Genomic DNA, 23,635 nt, shown 5'->3' with positions numbered 1-23,635 from the left:
TTCTTAATAAAAATTTTTTTTAAAAATTTTGGAAAAATCTCCATACTGCTTTCCACAATGAATTTTCTAATTTACATTCTGTCAAGGATACACACAGCTTCCTTTTTCTCTAGATCGTCACCAACACTTTATATCTTTTATCTTTTTGATAACAACCATTATCACAAGTGTGAGGTAGTATCTCATGGTTTAATTTGCATTTCCCTGATGATCAGTGGTACTGAGAATTTTTTTCACATGTCTATATCTCCTTACTTGTAACTTTTGAGAAATGATGACTCAGGTTTAGTGCTAATTTTCCACTGAGTCACTTGAATTTTTGTTATTAAGGAGTTTCCTATATACTACCCTTTGTCAGATGTATGGTTTGCAAGTGTCTTCTTCCACTCTGCAGCTTGTGTCTTTATTCTTCATATTGTTTCCTTGGCTATGCAGAAACGTTTTAGCTTGATATAAATCTGTTTGTCTGTTTTTCTTTTTGTTGCCTGTGTGTTAAGTTTTTACCTAGAAATAAATCGTTTTATGGAACAATGTCATAAAGCACTCTTTACATAATAGTTTTCTACTTGTTTCTATGTTGGTTTGTTTGTGTTTCTAGTTTTCATTTTTAAGTTTATTATTATAATTTAGATATACATAATGATCACATTCACCATAGGGAATTCATACCTGTATATGATACATCTTGATTTTTCTTTTTTTTTTTTTCCAAATCCACTGTCCTCCCTTCAACCCTGTTCCTTTCCTTATTTACAAAACTTTGTTTCCATTTCACCTTTCTTTTAATCTTTTTTTTTTCTTTTCTTTTCCTTTTCACCCTCCCTAGATACTTTTTCCTTTTGAACGATTTCTTCCTATTTCACAATATCTAGTATACATTTTTGGTCCTTAATTACTCTTTCAGTTTCTCACACCAGGGAAACAATAGAATATTTACACATTGGTGTCCAATTTTATTTCACTTAAGAATATGATCTCAAGGTGCATTCATTTACCTAGAAATGTCTCAAGTTCATCCTTCTTTGTGGCTGAGAAGTACTCTGTTGTATATATAAAAAAAAAAACCCACGACTTTATTTATCCAGATATTGACTGATAAAAATTTGGATTATTTTCAAGATTTAGCATTTACAAACTGTGCTGCTATAAACATATAAACGTAGATGTTCATACGTTGCCATAGTATGATATATTTTATTCTTCCAGGAAGATGTCCCCTAGAAGAGGAATAGCTGGATCAAATAAGACATTTAATTCTAGTTTTCTTGGAATCTCCACACTGATTTCCATAGTGGTTGTACCAATCTACACTTCCACCAACAGTAGAGAAGGGTTCCTTTTACCCATCAGCCCTACCAGCATTTGCTATCGGTGGATTTCTTCTTTATGGTAGCAACTCTTTCTGAAGTGAGATGGATTCTTAATGTTATTTTAATTTGCATTTCTCGAATGACAAATGATGTGGAACAGTTTTTCACGTATTTATTTGCCATTTGTATTTCTTCATCCGAGAACTGTGTATTCATCTCAGATATCTTTTTTATTGAGTCTTAAAATTTGGAGGATCTGATTTTTTTTCAATTCTTTATTTGTTCTAGTCATTCAGGTCCACTGTCTTTATCCATTGTGAGTTGTGTGTAGTGTGAGATAAGGAAATAAGGATCAAATTTCATTCTCTTTTTTGTAATATCTAGTTTTCCAAATACCAGTTATTAAGGAATCTATTTTTGCTAAACAAAATCTAATTCACCATAAATAATGTGTGTATCTATTTCTGGGCTGTTGATTCTCTTTCTTTAGTCTGTGTGCCTGTTTCTATGTTAGCACCTTGCTGTGATGTTGTATTGTGTGGTGTGGTGTTGTGTTGTGTGGTATGTTAAGGTGTTGGGTTGTGTGGTGTGCTGTGGTATTGTGTTACCTTATTTTGCCTTGCCCTGTCCTGTCATACCCTGCCCTTGGCCTTTTTTGTTTATAGCACTGGAGACTGAGAGCACCCTCATGCATTTTCTTTTTATGAGACAGAGCCTCACTAAGCTGCCCAAGCTGGCCTCAAATTTAATAGTCCTCCTGCTTAGTCTCCAACAGTGCTGGAAATACTGGAGTACCTCACAACACTCAGTATTTTGCTGTTTTAATTACTGGAACTTCATAGTTCATTTTGAAATGAGGTAATATGTCTTCATCTTTTCTCAAGATTTCTTTAACTAATGGAGATTTTATAGTTTCACATAAATTTTAAGATTATTTTCCTACTTCTGTGAGGAGTGCTATTAAAATTTTGATAGGATTTCACTGAATATGTATATAGCTTTGAGTAATATGGATATTTTAACAGTATTAATCCTTTAAATTCACAGAAGTGTCTTTCCACTTATTTACGCCTTCTTCAACTTCTTTTATAAATGTTTTATAATTTTGGATATATAAGCCTTCATTTCTTTGGTTAAATTTTTTCAAAATAATTCATCTATATGCATTATAAATGAAATCATTTTCTAGGTTTCTGTTTTTCAGACTGATCATTATTAGTGGATAGCAATATTAAAGACTTTCTTGAATCTATTTTGTATCTTGCAACTTTATTAAGTTTAGTCATTAGTTTCACAATTTTTTGGTGTTGCCTTTAAGGTTTTCTATAGATTAGGTCATATCATTGCCAAACAAAACCAGTTAACTTCTTCTCTTTCAATTTGGATGTGTGTCTGATTGTCTGTTTCTGTGTGTGGTGTTGAACACCAAGCCTATGGCCTCATACATGATAGACAGGTATATTACCACTAAACCATATCCTCAGGCCCTGGATGGCTTTCATTTCTTTCTCTTGCCAAATTGCTTTGGCTAGGACTTCTAGTACTATTTTGAGTAGAAGTGACAAGTATGAATGTTCTTGATTTTTTCCTAGTTCTAGAGGAAAAATTTTCAATTTTTTACCAAAGAAGAAGTTGGTCATGGGCTTGTGCTATGTGGCCTTTATTTTGTTGAAGTATATTTTTCTATTCCTACTCTGTTGAGACTTTTTTATCATGAAAAAATGTTAAATTTTATCCAGCTCTTTCTGCATTTATAGAAATGATCAAATTGTTTTCGTCCACCATTCCATTGATGTGGAACTGTATTTACTAATTTGTATATATTGAATCATTTCATATCCTCAGAATAAATCCCACTTGATGATGGTAAGTGATATTTTAATAAGCTATTTAATTTGATTTGCTAATACTTTGTTGAAGATTTTTATATCTATTTCTATGATGGATACTGACCTATGGCTTTCTTTTATTGTTGTTTTTGTCTGATTTTGGTATTTTGGTAATGCTGGCCTCATGAAATCAGTTTGAAAGGATTCTTCCCTCTAGCCTCATAAAATGAGTTTGGAAGACTTTGAGATAAACCGGTATTAGTTCTTCTTAAATGGTAGCATTCATCAGTGACGCCATCTATTCTTGGGATATTTTCATTGTCATGTTTTGTCCTTCAGACATTAAACTTTGGGTTGCAAAAGAGAAACACTAGACATTAATACCTTAATGTTACTATTTTAATACTGCACATGGATTTTCTGTATGTGCATTATTCTTCAAAGATGCTTAGGATAATTTTAAACTAAGGAGGCAGTAAATAGAATGAGATGGCCTTGATATCATTTCCAAACAAGTGCTTGTTTGCCGAAAACAGAAACAGCTAAATCAGACTCTATACCCACCTCTCAAAAACCTTTGAGTTCATTTGTTCCAGAATTATCAGCTGCCTGCGGAATTGCTTTAACCCCTGAGTTGTCAAGCACATGTCAACCTTCTCAGAAATCTCCTCAGGGAAGCTCAGTCAACTATAATGATGGAAAGGATTCCCGTGAATCTTCTTCCTGCCACAGTTTTCCCTTCCCATTCTACTTTCCACAAAATACTCAGTGATGCCTAGGAGGACTGAGTGCTGGAAGCAATGCACTAAGGCTTTGCTTTACTCTCAGATAGGATAGAAATTTCCTAAAATTATTACCCTATCAGATTCCTGACACATAAAATCCATGAAAGTGGAAGAAAATTTAAGCTTGCAATATGTAATAAATCTTAAAATAGATTTATCTAGTAAAAGGAGATCTGTGACAGGCAAATTAAATTGTAAATATCTGACAGCAGAGATCATGGGGGAAAGGTTCAGGTCTAAAGTATGTCACTTTCCATCTGAATACATCTGAAAAGTTGTGTATCCTGAATCTTAAGAACTTCACTTGGAAAAGGAAGGAAGGGAATAAAGGAAGGAAGAAGAAAAGGAAGAAAGGAAAAGAAAATGTGGAAGGACAGCAGTGAGGGAGGGAGATAAATACTCTCCCTAACAAACAAACTTTAATAACAACCTCCACAGAGATTTTCTAAGAATGAAACCAATGTTTTAAAGTGACTAAATCAATATTGCTAATCTCATGAAATAACTTTAGTCTCCATCTCACTCTTTAAGTAAGCAACATTTGATACCATGGGCCCCTCCCTCATTCCTGAAATACTTCCTTCACTTGAGTTCTTGATGCCAGAGTCTCCTGGGTTTTGTCTTCCTATTTTGATTTGTTGCTCCTCGATTTCCTGTAGCTGCTCCCTCTTCATCTTTCTGGCAGCCTGAAATCTGAGTGTCCCAAAGTTCAAGAGGAAGGGATGATATCCAGAAGAAACGGGTCACAAAGTGGGATTTCTCAAGTACTCAGAGCCAGCAAGGTCAAGGTCCGTCGATGGGCAGACAGAAGAGCTGGCTACCACATGGTGAGAACAAAGGTCCACCCATAGGTAGATGCATGGTGAGCTCCAATAGTGGCAGGAGTGAACATGACCATATGGTTGGGATGATCCCAAATAGCCCTCACTCTAGTCTGATTGAATCAACTAGTGTCTTATATTCTGTCCGCATTCAATTGACGAGGCCTTCCAGGCTCAGCCTGGAGAAACAAAAGAGACTTCTCAAAACTCCTTTATTTCAGAATTTTCAGCATTGGAATCAGTGAATTTGGTGTCAGAATCCTGGCCTGGTGAAAGAATGAAGGTGGTTCAATTTGAGGGCTCCTGAATAAAGATCTTTCTGGAGGCAGAAAAGAAAAACCTGGCCACAGATGGAATGTGAGCTGAGTGGCAGAAGTAGGCAAGTTAAGTACTTGATTCCTGGTTGAGATATACTTAATCTTAAAGATGGTGCATTTTATTCAGCCTTCCAGAAAGAAGTCAGATTTACGACGTTAAAAATACTCTCAGGAAAAGTTATTTCCATTTTAAATTCTGGATACATGGAGTCTAAGAGGGTAACAAGCCCAGTGACAATAGGGAACCTATCACCACACACTTACAGTGTACCTCATAGTATGGTTTAACCACTAACCCCCTCCACTGCAGACACACACAACTCTAAGACATTCATTCTACAGTAAAGAATTTGAGCTTAGTGAACAGTTAACTCACCAAGGTGACCCAACAAGGAATGGAATCTGAGTAAAAGTGGCCGGGTTCACTTCATTGGCCTCCCTGCTCCATGGCCCACCTGTATCTCCACCCTGTAACTGCTGGCTGAGGCAGATATGCAACATACTCTTGACAGTACTGACAATTTATGTCCTCATTTAAATACATATGAACACTACAAAGGGAGTGATGTATCGTTAGGTTGATGTATCATATGTCCATAATGATGCAGTAATTGGCCCTTTAACATTTTCATTGCCACAAATCACACATTACATAACTATCATCAAGCTAACTCCCAGAATGACTTAATATTTCATCACTAGCCCGTCTCGAAGAATGTTGTACCACTTGTTCAAGGGATGCATTTAAGCTCAGCAATTATAGGGAAAGTATGCAGTGAAAACTGTCCTTAAATCCCTTTGTAATACAACCACATAAAACACCAGCCTAATTGAGATCTCTAGGACACTGATTGAGAATTATTTGCCATGTGTTTGTAGGCTTCAAATTAAAAATACCTAAAGACCTCTCCATCACTAGAGCACAAAAATACCAGCTGCTCTTCTATGCCTAAGTCTGTGGACCCCAGATGAAAAGAATCAGATCAAGTATTATAGTAATCAGGCTTCAAGCAAACAGAAAGTCTGACTCAATATAAGAAACCCCAACTGATAGGATAATACACCGTTGTGCTTTTGGGAATTTGGAGCCTTGGAAATGAGAGATAATGTCAGTTTCTTCTCTTGCCATGTTTGAATTCCACTTGATTCTTATGTCTGAATGTACACTCTTTCCCACTAAGTATTTCTTGTCCCCTTCCCTCTACTCTCAAAAATCTGAACTTAATTTATGTTCCTCTAAGCCCCTTTGCAAGTTGAGCTTCATCCCAAATGCAGCAGAAAACCATACCCAGAACTCCTAGAGACAAAATGTCTCTATGACTCTGTGAGAAAGTTAAACTAGTAATAAAGAGATTCAGCCGTATCCATGTCACTAAGTAGCGGTGTGCTGCCCAGCAACCTTGCTTCCTCATTTGGGAATTAGCTCCACAAAGATGAGGAGCATTGCTTTTAATTCTCATCTGCTTCTGCCACCCTTGACTTGGGGAAGAATGGTAAGGAACCAACACTTAGCAATCACAAAATAAATGCCCCATGTCATGAGGCAGTAGGGGGCACTGTGGATTCAGATCTATGGCGCCCAGTAACACACCCAGGAAAGAGGAAGTTGCAGTCCCCAATTTTCTACTTATCACCGGGAACTCATCTTGGGCATCTGCATCTACTCCCAGGGCTACCATTGCTTCTTCTGGTCCAATGGTTTTCAAAGGTGAGTTTCAGTTTTTGAGATTGTTGTGAAAGGCTCACTACATCAGATATTGTTTTATACAACAGTCACCATAGACAGAAGTTAGGAAGCAATCCTTGATGCCTAGATTTCACTGGACATTACTTCGATATGTCTTATCTCTTCTCACTTTCTCCAGACAGGCACAAAATCCTAAACAGCAGTGCTCAGCTGGGCTGAAATCCAATCGGTCACCATTGGAAAGAGCACGTACCCTGCCACTGGGTCTCATCTGCTCACACAAAGGGGCACCATTCTCTGAATGTTACAGTGGCCATGGACCAGCACAGACTCTCTAACCCGATGGCAACTACTTTGTTCCTGACCTTCATAATTTTTATAATGACCACTATTAAGTCTCCCAGTAACACACAGAGGTGAATTTAATTTGCATACACAATGTTCATAACACGAGAGAGTATGTGCAAATTTGCAAGTAGATAGGGAATCCTCAAAATTCAAACATTAACTGAATGTGATCAAAATGTTCTTTGGCTGAAGTCAAACCTTTTGTACTCTATGAGAATATTTATTACAGGAGCTTTGTAGTTATCACTAGAAATATCAAGAGTGACATGAGGATATCATATCCAACCAAAGCTTTCCTTTACTTAAAGTTCTATCTAACTGGGGCATCATTTGGCCTTTATGAAATCTTACTACGCTCAACTGTTGCAGCAGTGTCACTGATAGTCTGGGATACCTTATGTTCACAGTCTCCCTGAACTGAGATAAATCTCAGCGTAGAACTGGTAAACGAGGTCATTAAGATAATTTAGAGTATGTTATCTGTGGAAAGTTAGCTATAATATGCTAAGTTTTAAAATCAGAGCTCAAGAAAGCCAGATCACCATCACACCAGCATTTGTCAAATGAAATAAAACTGAAATTCAGCTCTTTATTTACCGGCTTGATATTAGCTGGCCACAGGAGGATGCAAATTTAGATAATTCCACTTCTTATACTGAGGACTTAATCCTTTGTAAGTACATAATAAAGGAGCTGAGGCATCATTGGGGAAATTATATTACTGTGATTTTTTTCCCTAAGGAACTACATTTCCTACCAGAAAATATCAAGCGCAATGTAAACAAAAATAATATTTCTATTAGTGTAGGGATAACATTTAGGAAGATCTGCAAACTGCAGGCTAGGGATCAAATGCAGTCCTTGCCTTGATTTTGTTCTAAGAATAATTTGTACATTATTAAAGGATTCCTGAAACTATGATGAATATATAATAGAAACAGCTTATAATTCACCAAATTTAAAATATGTAGTATTTGGCACTCACATTTTCTACTCCCTAATCTAAGTAATATTTCAATAAAGAACATTACTAATAAAAACTACAAAGAAAGCGTACTTCATTATGTTCATGTAAAGTCCTTGTCAAAGATGGTCCTCAGAAACAAGATGGACAATTTTCATCATCTGTGAAGATTTTATTTCTCAGATCTCTGTGTAATCAGTGAATGTCTGTAAAGATTATCTTATATCATGTGTTTAGTGTACATGGCCGGTATTTGATAAGAGCAACGCAGTCACCTATTCACAGCCTGCATCCCACAGAGCTCCACTGCACAGTCCTGCCTCTGAGGAGCCATTCCGCTGAGGCCCTGAGCTGCTCTCTGCTGATAGCATCGCACTGTTCTCAGGTCTGCTGCTCAACACCATTTTCTTGGCTCTGATTTCTACTTCCCTTTGTAGTTACTCTTTTGATGCTGCTGTTTCAGATCATACCAGGAGTGGTCACCCTACGTCCAGCCCGTTCTTTGACAGCTCTTCTACCGCACCGGCAGCTTATGAATGCCCATACCTGTGGGAAGGGAGGCATCTTGCCACTGGTAAACTGGAAGCTGAATACTCAGCGGTGGTGGCAGGCTCAGAAGCCGGCCAAGTGGATTCAGAATTTGTTTGATAGGGAGCCTCAGTTTTTTCTTTGGATTCAAACTGAGAAAGATGATACTACTTTTGAGAATGTTTCTAGGAACACTAGCTCTTAGGCAGTCTGAGGCAGGGGCAGTTATCACAAGGCTCTCAGAATTCATCCCAGCTCACCACATCGGAATTCTCTTTGGCTCTTATTAAAAATTCAGATGCCATGGACCAACTCTTCAATAGCTAAAGAATCGAGATTTCTGAGAATGAAGTCCCAGGCTTCTTCTTAATAATTCTAAGTAGATGGCTCAAAATAAGAACCACTGGTTTCAAAGGACTGACAGAAAATGCAAAGCATAGACTTCTCCATAGCTCTACCCCTAGATGAGTGACCAGCCTGCCTTCTCTGGAAAGCCTGAACTGTGCAGTTTCACAGATGCAAGAAGCTCGTACATCCCTTACATCCAGAGAAGTTCCTGTTAGAGGATCAGTGGTCCTCTGGGAGCAGCTGGATTTCCTGTTCTCCAACCTCAAGTTATTTGCGTTCAGCAGTGACTGTCCTTGTCTCAGGACCACAGGGAGTTCCTCAGAGGTCGCAATGGGCCCATCATCCTTTAACACAGAAGAAAGCGCAACAGGATGGATAAGTGTGGGACTGATCACATGCTTGTCCTGTCAGCCAGGCCACTGTTTTACCGATGTGCTCTAGTTCAACAAAACGGTACATGACTCCAGTTATCTACCAATGTTTATAATGGTGGAAGATTCCTATGAGAAGGTTAAAGACTTTCCAGTTACTAACTTGCTCCTTTACTTTATCAAGGAAGCCAACAAGGCTCAGAGACTTCAAGTGACCTTCAGAAGTTCTTAATTTGGTAAGAACTGTGGGGACTATCATTTATATGACCTCGTTGGCCCCGTGTATCTCTCCAGAGATACATGGCAGCTGCTGCAGCAAATCATGTGGCCTATAAACCTATGCTCTTTGTACTTCATCAAATTGTCTCAGAAAGCAATGGTAAATATAAAATTTCTTTGAAAATACAAAGGCAAAGATAACTATAATTTACTATTATGATAGTCGTCCCACGCCGGACTCCAAATATGATGTCAGCATCCAAATAGAAACAAAGATTCATCGGTACTCTGCCAGGTCATAATCAGGAAAGCTGCCCAAGAGGTAGCCATTGCCCTGTGGACAAGGAATCACATAAGTCAGCAGCTTTCCTAAATCCAATCAATTCAGTCATTCATTCCTCTCCAAGCAATTATCTAACCTTTTAAAGCTAGATTTATCATAACTGGGCTTCCTATCCACAAATATTGCCTCAGCCTTTAATGACATTTGCTCAGTGCAATACAAAACTTCCTTCCCTGATTGCACGCCACAGGGCAATGTAGAAGGTTGAAGAAAAATTGAGGCTAAGATAGAATATAAACTGGTCAACAAATAATAAAATATAGACAAAACGGATTTTATGCATTCAAAACAATTCATCCATTAGGAAGCTGACAAGCCTGTTTTTTATTTTGTTAGTACATGTTCGTAGTACATGAAGTTTACATTCATCTTGACAAGTAAGTTCATGCACATAATACAGCTTGGTTTTTTTTTCATCTCTTTTCTCTTCCCACCCACCTCCCTCCCTCTGACTCTAAATCCCCTTTCCCTGTCTTCATTCTTGTTGTTATTATTATCCTTAGCTCATGTCGATGACAAATAATGCTTACATTCATTGAGACATGCCTAGATTCTTGATTTAACATGTATCCCAAATGAGCCATCCCTAAAAGCCAAACAAGGCTTTTTAAAAAGCAAAACAAGGCTGAAAAGGGAAAAAAAAAAAAAACCCGTTGGCTAAAAACCTTGGCAAAAGAAAACTCCAACCATTAAAAACAAGATGCTCACTTAGTAATCATACAAAAAACATTGAATAGATTTACCACCATTATATCTTCTCATAAGTGTTTTCCGCCAGGAATGTACACAGAAAAGATTAGAATAGGCATAGAAACTACTAATATATAAACTATTAACAGTATAAACTCCATGAAATCTCAGGGGACGCAATGTGTGTCTTAGAGAAAATTATATTAAAATCAAATTGAACATTTGAACTGCTGAAAGTCCCACCAGATATATTCTCCACTAACACTCTTCAAAGTTTGTTGTGTCAAATCTACTCTCATCTATTTTGAGACTGATTACCAGAACTTAATTCTTTCTGCATCTTCCTCCTTTTTATCTCTCCCCAACTGCAGATATTATTAAAATATACTTAATAATCTTATGGAATATATAAAACACTTATATTTATTTTTAATTCATCCTTTGTTACATAACAAGTTGAATATGTCATTACAAATGTCAAAACCAGTTAACATATTTGTGTTGATCACAAATTCTAAGGTCATAAATTCAGTGTAAGAATCCCTTGTTATCCAAAGCTAATCCATCTCTGAAAGCCTAAAAGTGAATTTTCAAAGACTCTTTGTTTCACTATTTTGAATGTGAATAAAACATTACTGATCCCTCCCTAAAAAACCCAACCAACTTCCCCCTAAATCACAAAAGCATATTGCAACACCTACCTAAGACTCCATGTATCCAATTATGTAGTACTTAATGTGCTCCTTGGTGAATATGCTTATTTACTGAACCGCTTTACATATTACATTTTTTCCTGCATTGAAATAAAAGAACTACTAGTTTATTTAAATTAATGAACACATAACTCCAATAGAAATTAGAAAGTGAGGCAGTTGTTGGTACAATTGCTTACTGATTAAAAGTTAGTTGTCTGAGCTAAGTTTGGCTACCAGAGGTGCTGCTTGATGATAGTAAGCAAGAATGAGCCAGCAAAGAGAGAAACTGAGAACTGAGTTCCCCCTTCCTAGGGTGAGGAATTAGTGGACATCATCTCCTTCTGCACATGAAACTCCAAAGGTGGCACCTGCAGACCACTGTCTGAAGCTATTGGTGCATTAATACACAATCCCAACTAGCTTCCTTCTAATGAACGGTCTCTGGGATTCTCAAACTTGTTGTATTCTTCACAAGAGGAACATTCACCTTCCAAGAGGAACATTTAATTTAATAATGGGAGGAAGAAGCAGAAATGGGAGGAAGTAGCATTCTGAATGAGGATTAAAAGAATCTTTCCTGGCACTTTAGAGTGGAGAAAGATGGCTGAGATAAAACTGTAGCCTAAGGACAAAATTATTAAATGCACTTGATGTCGTCCCCCTAAAAATGAATGGACATGAGAGTCCAAAGATAGGAAATTTTGCCCTTTGCTTGGACTACAACATGTAGAAAAATGCCAGCCCTTACAGCCAAGACAACCTCAGATGGTTTATCCTCTAATGATCATGTCAGGGGAACTAAAACCCTGAGGTACAGGCGTTCAGCTGGGGTCCAGAGCTAAGACAGACTTGGCTCTGTCTGAAGGGGTGAACTAAGCATGGAAATGTCCCTCAGAACATTTTTCACACAGTTTGTGACATGTTTCCCCACTTATTTTTGGCTTGTGTGACAAGGACTTAGGGAGGGACCCTCTGAGACTTCAGTCGTAGACTGATAGTTTGTGATATGCCTGCACATGACAGATGTCCTGACAAGTCAGTATCCACAGCTCCGGAAGCAGGGCTTCCACTGACTCAGCCACCCCAAATATAGCTCTTGGGATTTCCTACAGCATCCCAGAGCTCCCGCACGACACTTTAAGAACATTTCCTGATAGCTTCAGAACTCTGACCCCAGCTCTTTTTGCATGAAAAACACTCATCCTTGTCCCTCTAGCTGGGATCTGTCCCCATTTATCCTCTTGTCTATCTTTCCAAAAGATACCAAAAGTATTTCTGCCTTTTCTCTGGAAGTAAGACATTCATGTAGGTGTCAAATGGACATTTTAAAAATATATTATTTATGGAGTCTTGGGTATCATACAATACCCAAGGAGGTAAAAGGCAAAATCATTTAAGAAATTTAGAAAGGTAAATGCTTACATCACAAAAAGTTACTGCAGGATGCTTGGTGTTTGTGGAGAGACATTATCATGACACATTGTTATGGTTGATCATTGTGTCAAATGGCAAAGTTTAGAAGTTTATCTGAGAGACTCAGTAGGGAGCCAGGGTTCATTCTTTGTAAATATTCCCATCCTGTGCAAAGGAGGGCAAGGAGACTGTGTGAGTGTTACATCTCCCCTAGAGGGTGAGGTGGGGGCTGCATACAGTACAAGGCGGGAAAAGAGGCTTGTTGTCCCCTTTTGCTCTGACTACCCTTTTACTTTGGCTGCTGCCTTGAAGTGTTGCCCCAGTGCCATGCCACCCTGCCTTGGAGCCAGCTGATTATGGACTGAAACCTCCACAAACTGTGAGCTAAATAAACCTTTCCTTCCTTCATTTTGGGTATCAGGTATGTTGTCCCAGCTATGAGAGAAAAGTAACCAAGACACACATAAAATTAACCCCAAGCTTTTTGTGAACACACTAAGTACTCACTGCTTGCATTTGTAGCAGTGAATAGATCGCTGCTTTAACAAGCCTAATTTTGATCACACTGATGTGCAGTCATATGACTGTACTCAGGAGCTGTTTCAGATAGGATGTACACTGTTCGTTTGTGTGTTTGTGTGTTTTCGGAGTGGGGTTTTTAAAGTTTTTTTAATTGAGTTTTATTGAATTTTGATAAATGATTCAGAAAGCTTCTTAAACAAAATCCAAGGAGGCATTTTAATTTTTTAGGAAACATCATACAATTTTCCATAATGATTATACTAATTTACATTCCCCATCAAAGTGAAAAAAGAGTTCCTTTTTCTCCATATTCTTACCAGAATTTATCAACTTTATAGCTATGCTAAAAGAAAACTACACAATATGCATTGCTTTCCTTCACAATTCAGCAGACTCTCTCTCTCTCTCTTTGCTCTAGTTGATTGTTTTATATATTCCTCATTTGCTTCCTGTAAAGCAGTACTTCCCAACTCAAATTCTGGTGGCCTCACCCTGCACAGAGCATAAGACTCCTATCCAATGGGGCAGGAACATGGAATGGGTGCTGCAGGCACATACCGTGGGAGCCTGAGTGTTAAATCCAAGAACAAGAGTGGAGGTAGATTGTGTGTGTGTGTGTGTGTGTGTGTGTGTGTGTGTGTTTCATTTTGTTAGACATACAGCAGGATTTCATTGTTGCTGTTGCCTATTTAGCAGCCTTAGATATTTAGAAAAGCCTTTGAAGATAGAAATTTTAATGCTTTTCCCTTATTTATAAATGGCAGTGATAAAATTACTACATTACATTAATAACTAATTTACATAAAGTATAGGATACTTAGGCAAATTTCAATAAATAACATTGTCTTAGCTTTACTATACTTACTAAGAGTCAGAGCTATTCTTTCTACAAAATGGATACTTAAACCAAGCATACCCTTCCAGAAACATCACAGAGAAACCTCCTCTGGCCTTAGATTCCCTCTCTCTGAAGCAGAACTTTCTGCATTCTGCAGGGTCACAGGTAGAGCCGCAAAAGCCAGGGTCCCTGGCCCACTTGTTGGCCACTGAAAGTTGGAGCAGAAAGTTCTTCCCAGGAAATGATAGCCAAAAGCTGAGCCGGACAGTATTTTTCCTTATAAGGCAAACTATACTCCCACAGCTTTTCAATTGAAATAAAACTCTAGAATATTGGACACTTGGAAGAGATAGTGTTGCTCACAAGTGGTTTTCAATCCTATTGCCAAAACAGCCCATTAGTAAACAGAAAGTCCTAAACTTCATTTCCTCCACCATGATGGTTTGAATTTGAGAAAACAGAAGCCCAGAACTATAAACCCACTTAGAATGTAATGCACATCAGATTTCTGTAACTGGCCACTCTGTCCCAGGTGAGCTCCCTTCTCTACACTGTTATGTCAAAACGCAAAACAAGCCAGCTTTGCTCCAAACCTGGCTGGTGCTCACAGCGTTGCCACATTCACCTTGCACTTGTCCCAACTCTCCCCCTACGAGTCTGCATGCCAAGAGAGCAAGCCAGCCTGGGTTTTCTTCTGCCCCTGGCCTAGGTTTTGCATCTGTTTCCTCAGGTGTGTGCTCCCCTGAGTGGCTTGGACAACGGTAGAGAATAAATACTTTTGGTTAAATTACCTGCCAACATAATCTGAATCTCACATCTGGAATACCTTCCTCAGGCCCGCCTTTCTTACATGCCACAAGGAACAGTTAGCTGTGGCTGATTAGTACAAAGAAAAGGATAATGTGATTTTTTTTTTAAATTTCATGAGCTAAAAGATTTATTAATGGATGAATATCTTTTTAATCCTCTCCTCCATCCCAGGCTTTGTTCTTTCTTCCTCTAGTTCTTTCTGTACTTAATTCTACCAATTTTCATTTAATTGGCCTGAATCCACTGATAATAAGTTATCAAATAAACTTTTCCAAAAACTTTCATAAATAATTTTTGAAAGAATGTGCAGCCTTGGTGTTTTCTTTGGAAATTCCACCCCTCACTCTCTTCCACACTTCATGAGGACCACTGCTGTATACCCATGCTTCACACTGTAGGCACATGAGGTTTCAGGGGCTGCTTTTTCCCTTGTAGTATTGATGATCAAATCCAGTACCTCACACCCTCAAGGCAAGAAGAACCCTTCTTTCCATGATTCCTACTAAACTTCTTCTAAGGCATTTGATGAAGAATCAGACCAAACCTAGGATGTGACCAGAGTCCTTTGAAGAAAATTATCCATTCATTTTATATCACTTTGCTGAAAGTATACTTTTTAAATAGTTCTCAAGATCTACTGGAGCCAAGATGCATTTCTCTCAGATGATGTTATATCGTTCTTTCTTCCCACATTTCATATAATTTAGAAAGAAGGATACACAAATGAATTAAAGTTGAGGAATTAACAACTATACATTAGTCATCCTCACCCCAAAACCTGGATTGCTGAGATCTTCTCATCAAGATAAGGTGCCTGACACTTAGCCTGATACAGCTAAGTGTTGGACACTTATCTTTAGCCCCAGTGCAGCAGGTTATAAGGGAAGTTCCTCTGCCAAGAGATATTGATACACAGAAAAGAGTCAGGACCAGGCAGGCAAAGCCTGTATCTGATGAGGCAGAGATGCTTTTGGCTCCAGTATGATTGTATGCAAAACAGATCAAGAAAGCTATGTGACCTTTAAGCTGGAAAGGAAGATATGTTTATGCTTTATGACATAGCTACTTAGTACAACTTTTTCCTGGGAAGGGAGCAGGAAGGGAGAAGAACCATTTCTGGGCCTAAATATTTGGGAGAATCCTTCCAGAGGATAAGATAAACAAGAATTAGGGAGAATGCACAAGGGAAAGAACCTTTCATCCTGGCAGAAGACAGAAAAAGGATGTATCTAAGGACTTACTCTAGATTTCAAAGCAAGCATGTAATATGAGGGACGGACCTGCAGTCCCAATTCACCTTCTCTGTCTAGTCCCCAGCATTAGGTCTGTGGACACTTGCCCTGCCCTGCACCTGAGAACTCCCTTTCTAGTGAAGTCACTGCCTTGAACAATGCTGTTACCTGGACAACTGAGATAATCATTGCTCCCTGCTCAGGTGTCCTCCACAGGGCCCACAGCAGCTCAGATTACAATCAGATTTACATGCTAGATCTAACAACACCTTCCCTCCATCTTCTCATGACTCTACAAACTTGTTTTTCCCCCCTTTAAGCTCAATCTCTCAAGTTTGGTCTGGGCCCAAACATAGCTCATACCGGAAACCGTGATACACCTTGCTGTGAGGTAGCAGTCAGGGATGGGGCCTTTTTTTTTTTCAATTTGAATCTTTGAAACAAATCAAATTTTGAAAGTGCATTAGATTAAATAATTTTAGATACCTACCTACATACTTTGCATGTTACTAGTACAAAAGAATGACTATTGGTCCAAAAGTTCCATCAGGTAGGGAGGCTCAAAACAGACTCTGACACAGACAGTATCTATTAACTTCATAATTGCAAAATGACAACTAGAACTAGAAGGTGTGAAAGCTCATTACCCCATGGCTGCAGCTCGTGTTTGATGGGGGCAAGAGGAGCATGTGTAAAAATGATGGGGTAACTCAAAAACATGCGGGGAGAGGCAGCTTTTGCCCCATACTTAGAAGAGCGTTTGTGGATCCTGAGGATTGCAGAAATACAACTTTGCTAAGCATCACAATGACGCATCTTGTACATGAGAGATTTCCTCTTTTCTCCTATGCAATTTGTTATGTTTCTATCCCATTTGCAATATGATTTCTAATATCCCAAATTTCATTCCATATTCTCCCTCCCTTGGCTGCCTCATCTTCCAAAAGAACAACTCAAGACAAACAGCCATAGGAAAAGTGATTTCTCTCCTAGACATATAACATGATCCATGCCAGTAGGTAGTGACTGGCCCCTGGACAGGCCAACTTCTTTCATTGTGGGTGTCGCTTCAAGTTCAGCTGTGTTTAACTTTTCATGTACTCTTCATATAGTCTTACACATCCTGAGGAGCTAGCAAGCTATATTTTTGAAATATCATGCTTGGGATGAATGTTGGCAAGAGCAACCATCCTAGGAAAAAGACAAGATTTGACACTCTTAACTCAGTTCAACAGACTCTCAGTGCAGAGCTACGCTCAGCATTTGATTTGTTCTTAGGCCATGTGGATACTGTAGATGCCACCAGGCCTGTGTGTTTCTATGCATGCTGCCCTGGAAAGGCCTGCTGGAAGGTAAGACTGCACTGAAGTTTCCCGGGGCCATGGCCCTCAACTTTTGGCAAGTGGTGCCAAGGGGCACAGCTCTCATTTTACTAAGGAGGAACAGGACCAAAGCAAAAGCATGAAATCTTCTGTTTCCTTCTGTCATGATTGCTGATATGAATGAAGTTGCCAGAGAGTGAAGCATAAGATGATGAAAGAGGGGGACTGGGGATTTAGCTCAGCGGCATAAGCACCTGACTTGCAAGCAGGCAGTCGTGAGTTTGATCCCTGGTACGGATAAAAAGGAAAAAGACAAAAAAAAAAAAAAATGACGAAAGACAATAGACTACAATTCTCTGCTTCTGATTCCTGTTCTGCAAGTAACTTGATTTTTGGCCTTGAACAGTGACTTCCTCTCAGGGGGCTGACATTTCTCTATTTGTTATAACATGAGGACTGGGATGTGTGATGGCTAAGTACCTACTAAATATCCATCAGAAGATTCTTCCATTCATTTATTCATTCTAGAAATATTTTTTGACCACCTCTGATGTCCACTTGCGTGTTAGGTGCTGAGAACATAGCAGAGAAATGACAAATAAAACGTTCTCTATGTGTGTTGTTTACAACTAACAGATGTCAATACTTTCACTAATACACAAAACCAGAAAATAACTCCAATGCAGCATCAATTAATTTCTCTTGCACATAACATATATAAAATAGGAGTTCCCGAGTATCAGAAAGCTCTTTTCAAGTATTAATGCAAGAATCCAAGGCTTATCCATTTTCATGTTCTTCTGTAGTCAACATTTGGCTTTCAAGGTTACCATGGTTATCAACATCAATTCACTGGTTGGAGAAATGTGGGGTGATGGGTTCTTCACAGAGGAAGACTTTTTGGGTCAGTCCATACAAACTCCACTGGTCAGTCAGTCACATGGTCTCTCTCAATTGCAAGGAAGGTTAAGAAATGTCATATTGTATCTTACTGGATTGTGATAGTATAAACAAATATTTTGTGGAAAAGAAGATAATATAGTAGCCATTGTTTGTTATTTGGGTCTGAATGCCCTGTAATACTTTCATTCTCTTGAATGGTTTTATACTATTTTGTTATGTTTAATATCATTGTATGTGAAGGTATGTTCCACTATTTCAAAGAAAAAGACATTATGTTAGCTACTGTTAATACTGGGTTGTCTCGTGGTGAAGTACTCTGTTGCTTGTATTGTTCTGTTCTGATCTGCTTTGTTCTGTCCTCTTTTGTCTTAATCTCTTTAAAATAAAACAAAATTCTGGCCTTAACTACACCCCCCAAAAAAAGAAATGTCATCTACTATACCCATGAAGAATAAATAATTTTTGAGAAAAACAAACTAGCCTTCTCTAGGGGATCAAGAGAGAATGTGAAAAGAAAATGGGTTTCTAGGGGTGAACTCAGGGAAGGCAGAATTCATACAAAAGAAGAGCAACCCAGGGGTATTCAAAGAAACAACAGGACTTTGAGTGATTTGTGAAGGTATCATGTGAGGTCCCCACCACATGCTCAGCAGCCACTCAGGTGACTATTCCAGGACCAACAGCAAATTGACAGTGACACAGGGTAGCTGAGGGCTGAGGGCCGACAACACTGCAGGAGACCAAATATCTTCAGAACTATAGAGACTGAAAACTCACAAAATGAGCCCATCAGCTGCAGTTGAATTAAGCTGTTCACAACTAAGTCTTTACTTTGGTGCAAATCAGTGTTAGGAATAGATGGGCTATATTCGGACTTGAGCTGAATTTTTTTTTCTAATAGCATGATTGAAAATGTCACATGAGAAATCTCTTTTCTCTTGGATGATCAAAGGGGCCACCACTTCATTACTGAGTAGTAAAAATAAAATAACATTGAACAGTCAGTGATCTCTTTAGATCAGGCACGCTGTCTCCAATACACCATGTGCCACAACTCATTGCATAGATACTTTCTGCCTTAGTTATGTAGACATTTACACTTAAAACCCTTAAAGTGAGAAATATAACAAAAATTAATTTGAAGACTTGATTATTGTCTGACAGCTGCCCCTATAAATCATGTGCGAGCATGTGTGTATATATGTGTGTGTGTGTGTGTGTGTGTGTGTGTGTGTGTGTGTTAAATAGAAATGTGACATATTGCAATATTTTATGCTTATCTAAGCATCTGTTTTCTTCAATACATTATGAACTTTTTGAAAGTAAAGCTTAGAGTTCTTGGCTCAGGGGTGCTCAGTTAAGGCAATCATGTTAAGTTTGTAACAAGAATCACTTGGTATGAGTTGTGGTCAGAAGATGTTATATAACATATTGAAATAACATTGCTGATTTGAGTCAGATCTTACTAACAACTGTCCAGATCCAGGGACAGGGTGGAGGGGAGAACTGTACCACTGAACTCTCAGTGTATATCCTTATAAACAAGGCAGAAAGAAGAAAGGAAGTATCAGGACTGAAGACAAGATGAGAGAGAAATGAGAAGATCAGATCTAAGAATCCACTAGCTCCTGTGGATGGTTCCTGCCTACGCTGGAAGATTCGGATGAACCAGGCACTCCAGTGTCCCTCCTCCCCAACCCCAGGGAAATTCTAGAGATCTAGAGACCTGCCCAGCAACAAGTAGGGCTCCCAAGAGACCAGCCAAACCCAAGGCCACCTATGGAGGAAATCTTGCATACGGCTTAGCAAGTAGTTTCTAGAACCATGTTTATAAAGACTGAACTGTGTAGAACGGAATTGAAAGGATCTAAGTTAATGTTATTGAAAACAACACTGAAAGCAAGTAACCTGGTCATTCATAAGTTCTACGCCAAGGGCTTGCCCCTGCCGAATGCACCAAGAATTATCAAAATCAATCAAGTACACGAGCAAATCTCATGGGGATGATTAATCCCTGATGAAAGGGTGCCAGAGGACAAATATCTTGCCAGTAATACTCCAGTCAACTCTACTAGTTAGCCATACAGGAAACAGGGTCTCTACACGGGCTTCCAGGCCAGGCCAAGTGGGAAGTGTTGCCAGGGCGGCTGGTAGGGCCAGGCACGTCTAGGCCCAGCACAAAGGTGTTAGCTTAGCCTACTAATATTTTTCTTGGATGATAAAGAAAATCTTGCTGGAAGTACCTTGATATTCCCTCGTATACCAATTCTCTTCTCCACTCTCCTAGTTTGAGAAGGGTGGAGTGTCAAAATTGTTTTCTGACCTTTTGTGGAGAAACTATTACAGCATTCTGGTAAATTTCAGGGTCCGAGAGTAGCCTCATTGCTTCAATAAAGTATATTTATTGAAATTCTACTAGTGCCTAAGTGTTGGATGTCAATCAACAAACAACAAAGATTTGGCGTTTATTCACATAGAGTTTGCATTCTATTTGGGAAGAAAGACAGCAAGCAAATAAACATGTATGTTATCACTAATTAGGGCAAGTATCCTATAAAAAAAAAAAAGGCACTCAGAGAAAATTACAAAGCCCGAAATGCTTACCTACAAGGAAAGCCTTCCAGATAAAACTGAGACCTGCCAGAAAAGAAGAATCTAGTATGAGAAGATCAGCTAAAAAATTACTCCAGGCAGAGGAAAGAGCATGAGATCTTTGCAGATCTCTGAAATTCCAACAGGAATCTAACATCTCTGTTAGATGTTCATGCTAAGAGCCCGAAAACTGGCTGGCAAATGAAGAGAACAAAATAGGAGGAAATTAAAATGTGAAGCATTTTATAACTCCAATGGTTTGGGTTCATCTCACTCACACAGAAAGCCCTCTGCTGAATGGCAAACAGCAAGTGAGATCGCATGGGTAGCTCAGGTCATCTTCCCACAGAAGGACCACCATGCTTAGCAAAAGGGTCTCACAAAGCGCCTGCCTTCCATCCCGGGTGGGGTCAGCACACCCCAGCTGGAGGCTGCCAGGAGCCCTTCTCTGTTCCTTGCTGCTCATTCACTAGCCAGTCACAGGATCCGAAATGGAATCTGAAGGTCGCTTGCTGTGCTCTAGTAAAAGCGCCTATAGCCTGGCAGTTAGCAAGGTCAGGTGACCAGCAGAACCGGGCAGCACGCTGCTGGCCCAGATAAAGGGCTGAGGACAGGAAACTGGTGTAATAGCCAGTTTATTACTAGTCATAAGTTCATGTAAGATAAGTAGATGGTTCCTAATAAAAACAGACATCCAGACAGGGAGGGTGTCCTTCAGCAATGGACAAGACTCATCTTTTGTTCTGGCAACTTTCATCAGCATTGTTCTGGACCATTTCCTTTATAATCCAGAGATGATAAAGGGAGGAATTGGTTTTCATCGCTGTGATTATCTCCTACATACATACCCTCAGGCACTGGGCAAATTCTCGGTTTTGTTGTATTAGAAATACATAGAAGTGTATTTCCTGAAGGATAATATAATCTGGTCAAAGTGTCACTTGTCTGGTAATTGCAGGCCAATAAGATGGCATCGAAGTCCTTTCTGAAGGGGGTAGGAGAAGCTTGACATGCTCTAACTCTTGAATTTATTTGGTTTGGCACTTGCTAAAATAGTGCTGACAATTCTGGCAAAATAACGTACACAAACTCCATATTATTCATGTACAGCCTGGATCCAGTCATTAACCAAACCCCAGGCTTATGTTCTCCCAGGATTAAGTTTTACTGCAGGATGAAATACTGGTGTAGAGCCAGCTGCATGCACACACCCTCTGTGTCATCACAAACAGACTTACATCCAGCCAGAATCAAATAGGAGCTTTCCTCAGAGAGAGCACAGCTGCCCGTAACTCTCCAGTTGTTCATATTTGTCTGTTATTTACTTTGGTTGGTGGGTTATTTCTACATATGAATGCATTCTAAAAATACTTCTGAATCTCTATGAGGCATATTTCATTTCATTCATTTGTATAGATGAGTGTGTGGTTATATATGTGTGCCTCTGGGTCTATGTGTGTTTCTGTGACTGTATGTGCAAGCCTGTGTATCTGCATGTGTGTGTATGTGTCTGTGTGTGTGTGTGTGCACGATGCGTGCACAAGCTGAAGAGCACCTCCCTCTCCAGGTCTGGCAGCAATGACATTTGTGAGCAGGCATCTGCCATCAGTAAAAAGCCTCCAAACAGAAGACATATACCAAATATTTGGCCTGAGCTCCCTGGAGTGGTGAAAGCAAGATTTTTCACAAACTTTCAAAGCATCGCAAGGCTTTCCAGAAAGTGATAGCGTAACCCTGAGCCTGTCAGTGTGTGCAGCTTTTCAAGTCCTGATGTCCGTTCTGCAGTTAGGGGCAGGGATCTGGAGGGGCTATGGGATGGCACCTCGGAAGGCAAAGGTCTGTGCCCTGATGCTCCTCCCTGGGGCCAGCAGCAGAGAGCAGGGCTCCTTCCCTTCTGCCAGAACCACCTCACTGGTCCTTCTCACGCAGTAAAGACACAGAGATCAAAGACGCATTCTGTCATGTTTTGAGGTGTTACACGTTACCCTTACTCACCTAACCACACTTCATGCTGAAGACAGGGAAGGGCCAAGGAAGGGAAGACTGAATGACTTTCATGTTTAATATTTTCAGAATCACTGCCAAGACAATGCAAAGTCTATTATCCACTTGCTTTCCTTTAAGGAACAGTCCTCTAATGTACCCTATTTGATCATTCATTCAATCAATAAACATGCCAAGTGTGTCGAATACTGATTACAAATCAAGCACAGTGCTAAAAATAGGGAAATTGGCCCTGGTGACTTTCAAGCACCTGAAGCAAGCTTCTCAAGAGTTTCTTACTCCTAGTAATTCTCCACGTCAGTCATGCAAGACCAACAAAAGAGTGGAGACATCACAGGAAGGAACTAGACCATCTGCCCAATTGTGCAAATTCAAGCTCAGTGAAAGACAACAGAGAACAAAAAGGATTTCATCAACAAGTACAGAATTCTCCTGAACCTCTAGCTAACCCCTGCACACAGCATTGGGAAGGAGGTGCAGCTGCCTCTCTCCCACAACTTTCTAGCCAGTGTCTTCACTTCACCCCATTTCATCCCAAGATAGCTTCCCACAAGCCACTCAGTTTAACACCTCCATAACCCAGTCCCAGGATCCCTGCAGGAAGCTATGTAACCAACTGTATTTCTCTTTTTCTGCAAAAATTCAACTACAGAATGATTGGGAAATGTAGTTCAAGTGTTGCTTCACCATGAACATGCTACAAACTGGACCCCCTCCCAGAAATGAGTGAGTTACTCAGGGCAC

At 39.4% G+C, this 23,635-nt stretch overlaps 1 long non-coding RNA gene across 1 annotated transcript in view; it reads right to left on the bottom strand.

The window, feature by feature from the left end:
• Window positions 1-647: 647 nt before the first annotated feature.
• LOC106028832 (uncharacterized) overlaps window positions 648-23,635 on the bottom strand; it is a 164,451-nt gene continuing 141,463 nt past the window's right edge. Inside the window, exon 7 of the long non-coding RNA XR_010048017.1 lies at window positions 648-9,861. This is a non-coding gene — a long non-coding RNA (uncharacterized LOC106028832). The remainder of the gene's footprint in view (window positions 9,862-23,635) is intronic.

The sequence above is a fragment of the Cavia porcellus genome, unplaced genomic scaffold, assembly GCF_034190915.1.
Source record: "Cavia porcellus strain 051 isolate PalLab524CR breed Dunkin Hartley unplaced genomic scaffold, mCavPor4.1 scaffold_6, whole genome shotgun sequence".
Classification (NCBI taxonomy): Eukaryota; Metazoa; Chordata; class Mammalia; order Rodentia; family Caviidae; genus Cavia; species Cavia porcellus.
The sequence above is the reverse complement of the archived record's forward strand: the minus strand, read 5'-3'. Positions and strand labels throughout refer to the sequence as shown.